Source organism: Trachemys scripta, chromosome 15 (genome assembly GCF_013100865.1).
Source record: "Trachemys scripta elegans isolate TJP31775 chromosome 15, CAS_Tse_1.0, whole genome shotgun sequence".
In the NCBI taxonomy this organism is placed as follows: domain Eukaryota; kingdom Metazoa; phylum Chordata; order Testudines; family Emydidae; genus Trachemys; species Trachemys scripta.
Genome location: NC_048312.1, coordinates 27,263,086 through 27,279,782, shown reverse-complemented (window position 1 = coordinate 27,279,782; position 16,697 = coordinate 27,263,086).

Here is a 16,697-nt window from a genome sequence, read left to right as displayed (position 1 = left end):
AGCACTGACACACAACGTTTTTGCCCAGGTAGGTCCAGCCAGATTGAAGATTTGCCAGATTACCTACTTCTGTTGCCATTTGAAACTAAATAGCTAGAACCTTATTGCCTCCTTGGCTCGAAAACTGGAATATCAGTTAAGCAGTGATAACGTTTTGGGTTTATGGGCAGTTCCCTATTTGCTTGCCAGCAGCAAAAGTAAAAAGAATTGTGTGAAACTAATGCTTTTTAAGGCCTAAATAGATCTGTTTATTCCTAAATTTTGTAATTTTATTTTTGTATATTGTTTTATGGGCTGTTTCAAAAGTATAAATTTAATCTAAGTGAAGGGGAGAATCTGCGCTTTTTTATTTTATAGATTTTAAAATATGTATGTATTTTGCTGAGTGTTCTGGCTAATCGTTAAGATGCTCTATTACGACATTGGGTTGACATTGGGTTGACTGAGAAAGTGAAGAAGACCCTTCCTCTCCCTTGCACTCCCCAGGTGAACCTTCACCTCCTTGGTCAAGTGGGGAAAAAGTTTAAAAGTGAGGAAAAGTGACTTTTTTTCCAGTTTCACATGTTTTTTCCCTCCTTCCTCGGTGGGAAAAAAAGAGAGAATATAAGAAAAAGGTGAGAAAGAGAAAAATATAGCCCCAAATCCAAAAAGTAGAAGCTGACATTTTTCAGATTTTGAACATGAAACAAAAATTTTCTATTTAGATGTAAACGAAAAAAAAAAGTTTAGTTTTGTATATATACATAGATCTAAACATCCAGCAATTCCATCCAAACCAGATTTTCCCATGAACATTTTTGGTATTGACAAAATTCCATTTCTTAGTGGGAGAATTCTTCACCCAGAAAGTGTCAGCCAGCTGCATCCCGGGGACAGACCAGTTACCCCTTGCTCCAGGGGAGGTATGTAACTACAGGCCTTCATTGGGTGCAGCTGACTTCGCTCTCGCACCTACTCTGCACCTGGCAAGTGTGTTGGGGGTGAAGCCAAGATCCTTTCCCCACTCCCTTGTCACCTATCTGCTCTGGGCCCAGTGTCAGGCACACCACTGCTGCCTGTCCCCTATAACCAGCCCCCTGGTGTGTGGCCCAGCACAGGGGTGTGTGGTGCATACTCCCTCTTACTCCCACAGAGCAGGAGAAAAGGGCTGAGAATTGCATGTTGGTGAGAAGCAGAGGGATGGACTGAGAATTTAAGGATAAAATAGGGCAGCCCGTGGGGTCCCACTCACCCCTCACACATGGGGCAGAGGGCAGGGCGGCCCCTCGCTGTCCACCATCATAAGGAGACTGTAGTAAAGGGGACCTTGCAGAAGTGACCTGATTCGATTTCCAAAAAAGGCTGGTGAGACCCTGATAAGAGGATCTGGGAAAATCAATGGGAGCAAAGCCCTGTCATGGATGGAATGAGACTCACAAGCTCATTGGGAACAGCTGTTCCTATGGGTGGACAGATGCTAAGAGTGGGTGGAGAAGCTAGGGGTTAGTGCTGAGACCAGAGCTGCTCAATGCACTAGTGACGATCTGAAGAGGGACCTTGTTTTGATTAACAGATAATAGCAGCTGTCCTGGGTGTCTCCAGATGAATTGACCTCTCAGGTGGCATCTGACAGGGTCCATACCGGGGGGCAGCAATCAGAAAGGCAGTGCCCCTCTGCAGGCAGGAGCGAGCAAGGGGCTGACCGGAACCGCAGACTTGCAGCCAGCATTACATAAAGGGATGCTGACAATGCAAAGGGATCTGAAGCATGGGCAGGAAGACCTGGACCACACTTCAAAACTGAGTATCCCGTCCTAACCTCTAGCATAGACAAAGCTATGTCGATGGAAGAACGCTTCCATTGATGCCGTAGCAACTGTTGTCTGGGGAGGTGATGTTCCTACACCGATGGACCAACCCCTTCCGCCGGTGTAGGCTGTGTCTATCCTACAGGGTTTTGCTGCCATATGCTGTCTCCACAGTGTCAACTTTCCCGAAATGACAAGATGACACTGGAGATAGGAAAATACAAGGTGCTATGTCTTGGGGAACTAATCCGGAATGCAGCTAGCCAACGGGAAGGGGAAATGGGATGCCACTGCACTGGCCGTCCTGGGGAGTAGCAAATTGGAGGCTCACGGTTCAATATGACAGCATAAACGTCTGCACAGTTTTGTGCCAAATATCTGGAAGCATCAAGTCAAAGGGGGAGACTGAGTTCACCCCTGAGCTCCTGGGGACCAAGGAGATTGGCCATAAACTGCAGGGAAAGGGCAAAGGAGCAAAACTGACCCAAAGGCTGGCGGGTGCTGATTTAAAAGCACATTGAGCAGGGATGCCAAGAGCTAGCAGTGCATCCTCAGCCAGCTCCGAGTGGGGAGCCAGAGGCCAGGGAGATGGGCAATAATACTGATAACTTGAACAGTGTAACATGACCTGAGCCTGTGCACCCAGCCGCAAACACAGGCAGGCCCAGGTGAGTCACGGTGACCCATCAGAGCCAGGAGGGGCTGCTGAGTGGAGCAAGGACAGGGTTGTTTTGACGGCCGTGTGGAGTCTAGCTGGGAGCTCACGTGGGCAGCACAGACAGGCTGTTTATGAGATCAGTGAAAGAGGAGCCCTCTCCAGGGAGCAGCCCAGAGCCCCTGTTCGCAAACAAACATCCCGAAGACAGGCCAGCAGGCCTCTCGCTCCTCTGCCCCTGCTGGGCCTGCCACGCATGGCTGGGGAGCCGCATCTGATGTCTCTCCTCGCCAGCCCTTGGCAGCTTGATCCAGACCCACCGTGCAGCCACCCCACCCCCACTCGCTCCCCGGCTGGCCTTCGAGCCGAGACGCTTGGGCACCTTTGGGGAGAGGACAGCTGATGTGCTTCTCAGTGAACGTTTAGCCCGTCGGTGAGAATGTCCCCAGCTGTGGCTCTGGCCGTGTCTTCCAGCAAACTGATTGCGGCTCCACGTGCCCTGGGCTGTGGTGAGGCTCACTGAGCTGGCGGTGAGACCCGTCTGGGACCCAGCCAGCAGGCTGGTCGGCCCTGTTCTCTGCGCCCCCGGCATGCACTGGGACAGGCTGCTGGATCCTGGCCATGGATGCAGACAAGGCACGTGGAGAGGTGTGATACTCAGAGCTGGCAGGACCTAGGGTGGCCAGATGTCCCGATTTTATAGGGACAGTCCCGATTTTGGACCCTTTTTCTTATATAGGTTCCTATTACCCCCCCACCCCATCCCGATTTTTCACAGTTGCTGTCTGGTCCCCCTAGCAGGGCCCAGGGAAGGGGAGGAACCCCCTGGCAGGAGCCTCCCGAAGAGCATCTACATCTCTCCCTCCAGACTTGCCATGTCAGCTCAGCTGCCTGTCAGAGTCGCCCCCAAAGGCCTGTGAGGCCTTTCAGGCCCTCCCCAGCTCATCACGATCACCCGTCCCCCCACGTTCCCTGCATGCGCCCCGTCCTGCTCACATGCCCCTTGAACGCTGTGGAGTGAAGCTGCCATCACTTTGTTCCTGCCCGGCTGGCTGCTCCAAAGGCGAGCAGCCGCCCTGGGGCAGGAGGTGCCCTCTTGACATGGACCCTGGACCTGGCTGTCTGTCTTCATTCCAGCTCACGTTCACTGGCGTGAGAGGCAAACCCCACTGTACAGAGCAGCCCACAAGGGAGGAGATCAGTGCACCCCGAGGTGCACATACCTGGGCCAGGTACCCTCCTTGCCCACAGGTGCATGCCCCGTGCCCCCGTCTTGGACTTGCAGCAGACAGCGCCACTAGCTGTCAGCATCTCTGTGCATGGTGCCTCCTCGCACAGGGAATCCCTGCCCACCCTAAGTGAGGAATGTTGCCTTATTTAGCCGCTCTAGGATCTGCAGCCTGTCACTAGGGTCAGTATTGAGGTACCTGCTCCCACTCCCGGCACTGCACTCTGGGGGCTCATGTTCCCGAGCAAGAGGGACATACTCCTTTCCTATATGTAAAGTAATTCCCTGGGTCATTCCCCCCCTCCCAGTGGTCAGCTCATAGGCGCCGACTCCACGAGTGCTCCGGGGTTCAAGCACCCACTGAAAAAAAATACGGGGTGCTCAGCACCCATAGGGCCAGATTAATCTTTTGAGGGCTCTGGCGCCCAGACAGTGGCCCTGCCCCCAGCTCTGCCCACGCTCTGCCCCAAGGCCCTGGCCCCACTCGGCCTCTTCCTCCGAGGCTACGCCCGCCGCTCGCACGGGGGAAGGGGGCGGAGGAGCACTCTCCGGCAAAAACAAAAGTCAATTCCACAGTGTTGCCAATTGAGTCATTTCCCAAGTAGATCTAGCTGTTTTAAACATGTTCTAGTTGGACAAAAATTCCACTTAGTCGTTGGTTGGAAATTTGAATTGAAATTGAAACATTCATACGCTAGCGTAACATTAATTAAAAGCATATATATGATTAAAAACCCCTCAGACCTGAAAACGCACAATAGGTTTGTATGAACAAAGCCGAGCTGCCTCTCACAGCTGTTGGTTTTGGTGACAGTGTCGGCACGTTCATTTTGGCGATGTGGGCGGGCCTAATCATTTCAAATGATGATTTGTAACCAATAGTGCATCATCATAAATTCAGTTGCTGGTGTTTGGTGGCGGTTTCTGATGTTTCAAATGTGCGGCCGAGAGTTAGCACTGAATCGCCTGGCCGACGAAAACATCCGAAACTTACTTACAGCAACTGGGGCAGCCAAAGGAAGCTTAACTCCTCTCCTTTATTGAAATGTCATGAAAGTTTCTGCATATAGAGAAGGAATTAATATAATTTTGCGTTCTTGGCACAACCTCGGCCTTCACCCCCCTGTACATTTGAACACCCCCCAATTTCAATTCCCGGGGAAAACACTGCCCTGGGCGATGCATATAGGAGCCTCTGATCCCGTCTGTCTGTTTGTAAAGCAGTGTGGTAGGTGGAGCTTGGCGCTAGCCGGCTGGCTGGTGTTTGTTATGGTGATGGTGTTGCTTGCACCTCTGTTCCCTTTCTGGTCTCTCTGAATGAGTCATAGCTCATCCAGTCTGACAGCATCTACATCACAGGCCAGAGAATCTCATCCATTTACCCTTCTACTGAGCCCAGGGACTTGTGTTTGGCTAAAGCATCTTCCAGAAAGGCAGCCGGGCTGGATCTGAAGACATCAAGAGATGGAGAATCCACCACGCCCCTTGGGTCTTTGTTCCAACGGTTAATCACTGATAAAAATGGGGGCCTGATTTCTAATTGGAATTTGCCTGGCTTCAGTTTCCAGCCTTCAGGTCTTGTTCTGCCTGTCAGCCCTTCAGCACCCCGTATTTTCTCCTCATGAAGGTGTCTCTACACTGTAATCAAGTCATTTCTCAGTCTTCTTTCTGATCAGCTAAACAGGTTGTTACCAAGAGCTTTGGGCTGAAAGAGCCCCGGGTAACAGTGCTCTTTATGTCTCTCACGCTACCTCGTTTTCTCCAGCCCACAAGTCGTTTGTGCAGCTTTTTTCTGCATCCCTTTAAAAATGTAGTGACCAGAATTGGACACAGAATTTCAGTATTGGTCTCACCACTGTCACATCCAGGGGTGAAACCACCTCCCTGTTGCCGCTCCTATTGTGTCGCTTGCCTGTTCCAACCCCTAACTCCTTTTCAGAGCCCTTGCTTTCCAGGATACAGTCCCCGTTCTGCAGCGTGGTCTGCATTCGCTGTGGCGTGCACCCCCCTGGGTCGTAGGCCTCGGGGCCCTTACCTGTCTGGAGAGCAATTGTGCAATTCTCCCACTCCTTGTCTGGGATCTGGGTACCGCAACCCACCCAAGCCAAGCACTTGTTACCGTGCAGGTGCAACTGGACACTGGTGTTTCTTCCCTTTGGGAGCGTGTGTCCAACAGTGATCTCACAACAAGTAGATGTACTCAGCAAAGGGAACAAAGCACTAGAGAAAAGGATGATACAGCCAGCGCACCAGTCTGAACTCCTCCGATCCAACACTCCTCTGCAAGCTAAGTTAGGCAGATTTACCAGAGCAGAACCCACCCATCTTACAATCTCTTAGCGTGCCCCCGAGCTCATGGGACCCAACCTCCCTTCCAGAGAGTGCGTCCCAGTCTGCCTGCCCGCTGCCCACGCAGGGAAACTCCTCTTTCCCAAAGCCTCACCTTCCCTGGGTAAGCCTGAAGTCCAGTTGCCACATATCCCAGGGGCCTCTGTTACAGGGCCATTATGAAGTCACTCTTGTTTTCCCCGGTTGACCAGCCAGCCTGTCTAAGTCGATGCCCAGTGATGGGTGTTCCGCTCTTTAGACCCACTCAGCTTTAAACTCTGACAATCACTGTGGCGGAGAGTTCTGACACTGTCTGCTCCCCTAACATTACAACAGCTCCCTCAGGAATGCTACCAGAGCCCATACTCTGGGGCATGCATCCACAGACACCAGCTCCCCCACGTCTGTCACCGTGGTTAATATGTGGCCAGATATGACTCTAACCGCGCAGAGCCGGGAGTCTGGGAGCAGTGTCTGCACCATCGCCCCCAGTGCTCCGGCCCCCAGGCAGCGGGTCCAGATGACTCCGAGCCCCAATGCTTCTTACAGGAAATCTGCTCCAGTGACGGGCAGGAGGGGCGGCCAATGGAAACTGCCTCTTTCCAAGGGCTAGGTTTACACAGTTACACACGCACACACGCGACTACACACATACCACACACTCCCATTCCCACCACACGCACCCCCTGCCCCCCTCCCCTGCACATACTGACATACCCATGCACACACTGCCCAACACACACACGTACACAACTCAATCCCACCTCGGCACACTCTGCCACAGTCTTGCTTGTTCCGATCCAAATGCACAGGATGGGGCTTAGTCTCCCCTGCATGCCCAACGCTTACATTGCCAGGGAAGTCTTTTCGTGGCAGAAGGAAAGAGCAGAGGACGGGGAAGCACATGGCTAATTAGAAAGACCAGCCTCTAGAGCTGCAGGTGGGGCAGGTTTACCGCACAACCAACATGAACAGACCCAGAGGGTAGTGCAGGTTTTCTCTCGAGATATAGTAGCACCTCTTCCAGCAGCCCCCTTGTTCACTGAAGTCTGCCCACTGTGATGCTGGCAGACCAGGTGCCAGCTCATGCCAGAGCCCCAGGCCAATTCACTTATGTGTTAGTGTAGGTCAAAGTGATTGTTACGTGTGTAAGAGTGTATTTGGTGTTTAAACTTCATGACGACAAGGGGGGATGTTACCTGCGTTGTTTTCACTTAGCTGTATCCCATTATAATGTAATAGCAAAGATTTGTAATTATGACCCTGTAACTAAATAACCCATTAAATGAGAAAGAAGCCTTGTGAAATGCAAATGAAGAACTTTAACAGAAAAGTGCTAATTCCAAAGCAAGGGTCATTATGTGGGATGATCGGAGGTCAAAGATTCAAAATGCATTCCTCACTCTCCACCATCAAAGGAAAAGTCCATGTGACCCTGTCAGCTTGTTTTCTGGGGGAAGAGGCTATAAGTATGGATTCAGAGAAAGGTCCTTCATCTCTGGACTGTTTGGACTCAGACAGTTGCAAAGTGGAGATCCCCAAAGACAATGTGGGTATCCTGAAAAGACTTTTGGGAAAATTGGCAATTTATTCCATAACTGCCACCATTTGGAATTACAAACTGTGACTCACCTGTGCATATATTTTACCTGCTTTAACCTCTCAATAACGCTCATTTCCTTTTCCAGCTAATAAACCTTTAGTTAGTTTACTATAGAATTGGCTACCAGCGTTGTCTTTGGTGTAAGATCTAGAGTACCAATTGATCTGGGGTAAGTGGCTGATCTCTTGGGACTGGGCGCAACCTGATGTGGTGTGATTTTTGGTTTAACTGACCTTTTATCACAAAGCCCAGTTGGTCTGGGTGGCAAGCTAGACTGGAGAGTCTAAGTCTGTGGCTGCCTGGTAAGACTGCAACAGTGATCAAGGAGTTCACATTTGTTACTGACTTTATGAAATCCAATTATAGAACATCCACCAGCTTGGGATGTCTGCCCTGTTTTCTGACAGTCTGCCCTGAGGTTGGCACTCACAGTCGTGAGTCACTCCAGACTATGTGACACCCACAACCTCCCATATCAATCAGTGGAGGGATAGAAAGTTTTAAAGTTTAAGTCCCGGGTCTTTCAACTGGCACTAGATGTAACCTAGAGCCAGCCGAGAGTGCAGAGCATAGATTCATATAGTCAGACCAGAAGGGTCATCCAGGCTGAGCTCCTCCATAGCATACAGCAGAGAATCTCACCCAGGGATTCTGATGCCGAGACCGGTCATTTGGCTTGAGTTAGAGCCTGTCTTTTTGAATGAGACACCCAATCCTAATTTTAAAACCCCCAGTGAGGGAGAACTGACAACACCCCTCTGCAATCTGCTCCAGTGGCCAGTTACCCTCAATGTTAAACATTTGTGTCTCCTTTCCAGCTCACGTTTCTCTGACTTCAGCTTCCAGCCCGTGGCTCTTGTTCTGTCTTCGTCTGGTTTCTCATATCAGAAATCTTCTCTGTGATGGGTTGGATCACAGAAACCCCCTTGGGGCTGCCAACTGATCTGCCAAGTCTACTTCTGCCCCTGCTTTCCCTGCCAGCTTGGGACTCCAGCACCCTGTCTTGTTGAGCCAGACACGCCAGTCTGCTCCAACACAGACCTAGGGTCTGAACCACGTGTCCCAACGCTGCAGACTTAACTGAAAGCAACTTAAGAAGTGTTCCTTTCTTTAACACTCAGATGCCCAACTCCCAATGGGGTCCAAACCCCAAATAAATCCGTTGTACCCTTTATAAAGCTTATGTAAAGCCTCCACTCAAATGCAATTGTAAGATCTGTAAATTGTATCAAGTTCTGCAACCTTTTTGCAGACTTTGTAACTTCAGCTATTGTTAGCCTTTTAAGTTTTGTAACCTTTGCAAGCTCTGTAACCTTTTCAAGTTACCACTTGTATGAACTTCCAAGCTGTGTAATATCCCATCACACAATCAGAGAGAGTGCTGACAAGGGAGTGTGTGGGGAAGATAAGGGAGTGTGAACAAGGGAGTGTATGTGGGACTGGGCGGAGAGGAACTGCAAGGAGAAAGGATTCCGCAGTCAGGAGCCAGGTGTGTCTAATATAATCTGCCCTGAGACGGCAATCATGGAGTGCTGTAAAGAAAAGAAGAACCTGGTATGCATGAAAGGAACTGATCTGGGAATGCTTCTCAGACGGACACAGAAAGGAAACTCAGTGTATGTGACAAGAGACATCCAGTTCCAAAATAAGAGGAAGAAGGCATGCACACAAGCCCATGCTTCTTGACCTGCTCAGCAGCCTGGATTCTTGACCGCAGGCAGACACACCAGATCTACCACGCTTCGGCTTCTCCGCCTCCATGCTGTCTCTGGTAACTCTCCACCTGTGTAAGTGTGTGGGTGCATGAGGGTATGAATGTGTGTGTGTATGAATAAGCTTCATCTCTTTTCTATCTGACCTAACAGCGGCATTGTAATAAAACTAATGCAAGTGTGACCCTGGGTTGGTTTTTAGGGGAACAGAGGTAACAAAGCTTATGCAGGGTAAACTCATAAATTGTTCGCCCTCTATAACACTGATAGAGAGATATGCACAGCTGTTTCCTCCTCCCCCCCCCCCCCCCCCGGTAGTAATACATACTCTGGGTTAATTAATAGGTAACAAGTGATTTTATTAAATACAGAAAATAGGATTTAAATGTTTCCAAGTAGTAACAGACAGAACAAAGTGAATTACCAAGTAAAATAAAATAAAACACACCAGTCTAAGCCTAATACAGTAATAAAACTGAATACAGATAAAATCTCACCCTCAGAGCTGTTTCAATAAGTTTCTTTCACAGACTGGACGCCTTCCTAGTCTGGGCACAATCCTTTCCCCTGGTACAGCCCTTGTTCTAGCTCAGGTGGTAGCTAGGGGATTTCTCATGATGGCTCCCCCTTTGTTCTGTCCACCCACTTATATCAGTTTTGCATAAGGCGGGAATCCTTTGTCCCTCTCTGGGTTCTCACCCCCTCCTTCTCAATGGAAAAGCACCAGGTTAAAGATGGATTCCAGTTCAGGTGACATGATCACATGTCACTGTAAGACTTCATTACCCACTTGCCAGCACACACATACACAGGGAGACTTACAAGTAAAACAGAGCCATCTACAGTCAATTGTCCTGGTTGATGGGAGTCATCAAGATTCCAAACCACCATTAATGGCCCACACTTTGCATAATTACAATAGGCCCTCAGAGTTATATTTCATATTTCTAGTTTCTGATACAAAAGTGATACATTTATACAAATGGGATGACCACACTCAGTAGATTATAAGCTTTGTAATGCATGAAGCATATTCCAGTTACATTATATTCACACTCATTAGCATATTTTTATAAAAGCATATAGAGTGCAATGTCACATTCTCCAGGTGTGGGTGTTTACCGACCATACCAAGATGTGTCTCAACAGTCTCTCCAATAGATTGATTCCCTTTAGTTCCTCGTGATAAGGCAGGTTTTCCAGACCTCTCATGGTTCTCGGAGCTGGTTGTAGTGTGGACCCCAAACACGGTGTCCAGTAATACGAATAGTCTCTTTAACGCCATACACAGAGGTAATATCACATCCCTACTCTGGTTCAATATTCCCGTTTATCCATCCGAGCATAACATCCGCTCCTTTAGCCAGCACCTCACAATAGTTTCCACCAGGACCCCCAAATCCTTTCCAAAAGAAAAGCAACCACGGGTTTGTGGGATTTAAAAAAAAAGCACAAAAATTATGGGGTAGGGATGGCATTATGGGGTGGAGAAAGTTGCATGCTGGGAACTTAACCGCTAGCTCCCAAAGATCCTCAGGCAGCTCATGTGTACCCCATAACCCATTGCAACAAGATCCCCAAAGGCACCGTTCACCCTAGGACACGTTCCCGGGGTGCATGGCACTTTGCAATGATACACGCACTTCTGGCGAGTACGTGCTGTAACGACGCAAGCAGCCAAGCCTGCACACACCTGAGCACTACACCAAACGTTGGCAGCTACACGATGGAACTTGTCTCGACCAAAGTTTGTAGTGTAGACATGGCCTGAGTGTCCCCGATTCCTGAGGAGCCCAGCAGCTCCCTGAGTCTGCCCAGACAAAGCCCGAGGATACCAGGGCATCCTCCTCCCCTCATCTGGACCCAGGGTCACAGCCAGATGGGATGGGTGCACCAACTAAGGGGGCCGGAGAGCTGCTGGGGGTGGTGGTGCAGCCCAACCAAGACAGAGGGAGAGGGGAGTTGTGGGGGCCCTTGCCCAACCAAAGGGAGGGGGAAGAGGGAGGGGCACTGTCCAGCCAAGGCGGGGGAGGGGAGCTGTCCCTCCATGCTCCCCTCGACTTTACCCCTTGCCCCAGGGAATCCTAGACACGGCAGGGTTTGAGCAGGGCCCTTGGCAGGACCTAGGCCTGTCCTGTGGGGCAGCGAGTTGGGTGCTGCTCATGTGGGTCTCAATGTCTGACTTTAGTGAAAGAGCCGCATTCGGGAGAGCCAGGGAAGGGGAAAGGTTAATCAGAACCTTCCCTGACTGACGCGGCGCCGGCTCGCTCTGCTCCCTTCTTAGAGGAAGCTGCTGTAACACGCATCTGTCTGGCCTTGAGAAAGGAATTCAATGAGCTCGCCTAATTATAACTGCCACAGCAGGGCTTGTACGATTATGAAAGGCCCTTGAAAGCCGGGTTTGGGTTTTTAGAAGATTTTCACCCCGGCTCTCACCGAGCATAATAGCCTTGTCATCTGATCTCGCCGCACAGCGAAGAGTGACGCACCTTGGGGCTGGGTCGTAGGAGAGTGGAGGTGCTGAGAGCCAATGCGGTCTGGGGATTAGACGGTTCCAGGCTGGACGCTGAACAGGTGACACTTGCTTCTGTGTATGCGCATTGCTGACCTGTCTTGTTAACGCGTATGAGCTCCAAAATCATGAGATGGGCTTAAAAAACACAAGATTTAAAAATATATATTCTTTTGATTTGCCTCCTGGTTTCCAAGTCTTAGGTCACATTTTCAAGCTTCTCCCCATAACTGTGAGGCTAGGCACTTGCTTTTTTTAAAAATGAAAGCTGGGGTTTTCCCCTCATCACCGGCCTCTGGGAGTGGGACTTTCAGAAAACCACCAAATAGCCTGAGATTTGCGATCTACTCCAGAAAGTGGCGACACTGGCTCTGTGTCCATGCTCTCAGTCAGAGCAAGTGGTGTGACGAGCTCAGCATGGCGCTGTTATGACACCAACATCTTACCCCACCCCCTCGCCCGAGTAATGGCATGACACCTCTCCGCCCCCTCAAGGAACTGCCCTACATCCTCGTAACCCCTCTAAGGAATCACACGTCAGCCACCTCGCCCCACCCTGGAGACCTGCAGCCTTTCATCAACCCCAGTTGGCTTCCCGGGAGATGAATATTTAAAACTCAACCTTTCTGCATTTTTACAAGAAATATAAAATGTTAAGCATGTGTCTGAGGGGCTGTTTGATGTTTCCTTTCTTCTGCATGCCAGGACCTTCCTGGTCTCAAGCACGTTAATTGATGCAGGAGAGTCCATTGAAACATCTCGCTGGCACGGACTCCCACGGAAAGCGGCCCTCAGCTGGCATAGCCAAGGGCAGACAAGGGCCTTTATTCAATTAACAATGGCTTATTTTGAGTCACTGGATAATTCATTTCTTGCTGATCTCTATTGAGGGACTGATTGATTAGTCTCTTTGCTTACAGGAAGGAAGATCTGTGCTTTTGTACATTATTAGACTGGCAGTGCTGGAGAGCGCCTATGGGCTGGGCACAGAGTCACGTGTCGGCTTTGGGGCACCACACTTACTTTCCCTAGATGCAAACTCTCCCATGGGGAGGCAAATGCTGCTGCTGGTGTCTACGTAGCCTGTCACCTACATAGACAATATTATTAGGAGTAAAGTATATTAATACTGGCAATATAATAACAACAATGGCAAATTAGAGATGTGGGAATTGTCGTGTTGGAACAAGCCAATTGTCCAGCATCCTGTCTCTGGAAGTGACTCATAGTGGATGTTTCATAAGAAGGTTTAATCCCCCTACATGCATCTTACTGTGCATATTTCTACCACGAGGGCAGTTTTTATCTTGCCCCAGTTGATCATGGATGAGTCTATGTCCTGAAGCTTGAAGCTTGTTAACTTGGGTTTTCTCCGCATTCTTTCTCAGCTAGTATAACTTCAGGCACAATTCCGATTCGTATACATGTCTAATGAAAGGCAAACACTGAAAGGGAGCCAGCAGTCTGCAACAGTGATTTCATAACAGAGATCCGCCATTCACATGTACAACTTCCCTTGCTGATCCATCTCATTGCCCATACCTTGTAGGCTTTCTGCTTTCTCTTAATAACCTTTGGAGATGCTCATTCATCCAGTCTGGTCTGAAGCTCTTCCCTATGATTTTTCCCCCTGGCTTGGGATGCTGGTTTCTGACAGTATCTGCAACTTTGATTTAAAGTCATTCCAAGCCTCCTCCACATTAAGAACTTTGAGTTGATGGGTCTCCACTCAGTTGCGAGCGGACAAAGGCCTATATCACAAAATCAGCATCACCGCACTGGCCCTCTCATTTTCGGTCTCAGCAGAGAGATGAAAACCTGGGCAGTCCCTGGAGACCAAATTATCCTGTCACCCATGCAAGGACTGAGGATCGTTGGCATGGTGGTGCCATGTTCTGGGAGTAAGTATAGGGCATCACTCTCCAGAGCCCTAAATTCATGAGTGTGCCCTTCCTTATAGGATTTCCAGCCCACTGTATACACTTCAGTAAATTCTGCTAAGCATCTCCATGATGGAGGGTTGATATGATGTGAGCTCCCAGCCATTCCCTCTCTCTATAATGCCCTGGCCTTGTGTAACGCCGGCAGACCCTAGTCGTCGGCAGGCGGGATCGAACTGGCGACCTCTGGAGCTTAGTGCATGAGCCTCTATGGCATGAGCTAAAAGCCAACTGGCACACCAGAAGGTGCGTGGGTTACACTTGCTCTCTGAAAGCCACGGATTATAGGTTCCTCCCATGATCACTGACCCATTACAGAACATGGCGTTGGGTGTTCTTCATTCCAAGTGCTAACGGGAGCCCTTTATTTTTGGTGCACAGACATAAATCACTCTTCTGCCTGGGACGCTCTCATTTAGAGATGATTTTTCAGCTGATTAGGCTGATAGCAGCTGTTCATAAGCTGAGGGAGCTGTCGGCAGCATGAAAGGTGGGTGGGGGCTATTTATCTTTCACATAATTGTCCCTACACAAGCCACAAATAGTAACGTGGAAAAGGAAAGCTGGCCCTTTAAAGACTCCCCAACCCTTTCATCTCGCCTGTCTGGTGGTGGGGCCGACTGTTCCCACGTCCTCGGATCAAAGCCTCCGTCTGATTCCGGCAGGGTTGGTATTTCCAGAGAACCTCGCCCACAAGAGACCTGTTCGCCCAGCAAACGGCCCGGACGCTCCCATGCGCCCCCACTGCAGTCAGTTTGGATGAGCGAACCAGTCACGCCATCCGGCCATATTCTACTTTAACTGTTTTAATCATTTAACCATTGAAAAATGCATTACCTCTGAAGTTTAATTAGAGCTGCCTAGATGGATTGGCTGCTTGGCAGGCAGCAGGAGGGTGCGAGCAGCGCCAGCGGGGCTGTGGGCTAATGAAATGTTTAATGCTGAAGACTGAACCAAGCTATCTTGGGTGCAGCAGATGCAGGGTTTGGTTTATAAATAAATCCAAATGTTATTATCTCATTTTCTCTTCACACATTCCTGGAACCTCCTCCTCTTGCAGCCGGGCTCAAACTTCTCTGCTGCTTCTTGTGTTTGGGGCTCCCTGGTTGAGTTTGATTTCCTCCCCTGCTCCACACCGAGAGGCCAGGGCTCCATTTAGTTGAGTTGGGGATTTTGTTGCTTTTCAGTTTGACCCTAATCTTCAAACCCAGCCACTGGAAAAGAGCTGGTCTCCTGCTATTTGCCAAGGAGATACTGTCAGTCTCCAGGCTGGCGAAGGGAATCCGCTTCAGTGCCTCTCCGGCACTGCTCGCCTCAGCTCCGTCAGGCTTATCTGCACTCACGTCAGAACCGTCCTGGTCAGAGCACCAACGAGTGGCCATTCGAGACCCCCATCTCTTTGGATCTGCTGAGGCAGCAGGAAGAAGAGAAATGCAAAAGGCCTTGGAAAACAAAGAGCTGCTACGCAGGGGCCCACCCGCAACCAGAAAATGGGAACTGTCAAACTAGCGCACGAGTCGGAGGCATTCACCCCAAAGACTGACTGGCGTTTTCTGAGGGATCTGTGTGACACACACACCAGAACTCACACACAGAGCCAGCCAGGCGCCCGTATGGCAGCTGAGTGATATCTCTGTCCTGACAGAGCCAGGGAGACCCCGGTTGGGAATCAAAGCCTTCGGAGGGTGTGCTGGTGTGTGGGATTGTATTTGCCGGCATGTGGGGGTGCCTGGTGCGTAGCTAGGAGCAGAGGCAGCTTGCGAAAGCGTAGGCCCACCTGTCTGGGTATGGGTGCCCATGCATTGGATGGCTGCGGATTTATCTGCAATGCTTGGAAGTGGCTGGTGCTAGCAAAGGGAATCGTGTCCCATCTCGTGGTGCGAGCTCTCCCACGGACGCGCACCAGCACTCGGAACGTAACACAGCGCACGTGGCTCTGAAACGCAGGGAAGAAACACCCCATTAGCTGAGTGTGCAGCACAAAAGCTGAACTATCTGACCTGCCGCATTGTGCCCTGTGTTTTCAGGAATCCTTCCAGAGAGTCATGCAGGTAGATGTCTGCTTGGCCTTGAGGGGAACAAAGGAACGACAAGAGGCAGGCGGCGAGCTCAGCCATTGTGAATTCAAGGCTACGCCGCTATTTGTAGGGGAACATGCTTGAATTGCCACTCCTGAGGATTCGCGGGGGAGGTGCAGGCGCCGTGGGAGGCGGCACATGGAGCTTGGTGCTTGAGCGCCCAGGCTGGCAGAGATGGGGGCGTCCAGAGGCACTCGCCTGGAAATCACTGCCAGGGGAGGAGGGAGACAAGACGGAGCAGGGCAGAGGCAGAGGGCGTGGGAGGGGCAGAGCAGAGGCTGGGATGAGGGAAGGGGGAGGGGAGGCAGGCAGGGCAGGGGCAGAGGCCTGGTGTGGGGACAGCTGGGAGGGGTAGCGCCAGGAGTTAGATGGGGGCAGGGGGAACTCAGCAGGGGGCAGGCAATGCCAAAGGTGGTGTTGACAAAATGAGATTAGAAGGGAAAGGTAAGGGCTGAAGGCGGCTCCCATCGCTCTGCAGACACTTGGCCCTTGCTTTGGGTGGGAGTGGGGCGGGTTTGGGCCCTCAGCTGTATCACTGGCTTTCGCTGTGAATGTGGCCAGGAGCACTGGGAGCTCTAGAAGCGCCTCTCTCATCATCTCCAAGTGCGGTCTGCACTGAGAACAGCACACGGGGGGGCAGCCCGACCAGTCTGCAGCACCAGATGGGAAATCGCAAATTCTCACCTGCTGCGCTTGCCGCTCTTCTTTTTCACTTCACTGAGAAATTTCCCACTGCTTAGGTAAAAATAGTGCCGCTGTCTAACGCTGCGGGGAATCGGCGTGGAGAGGCCGGCGCGGCCTGCTGGGATGCTAATGCAGAAGCAAAATCTCATTCTGGGGCTCCTTCTTCCTGG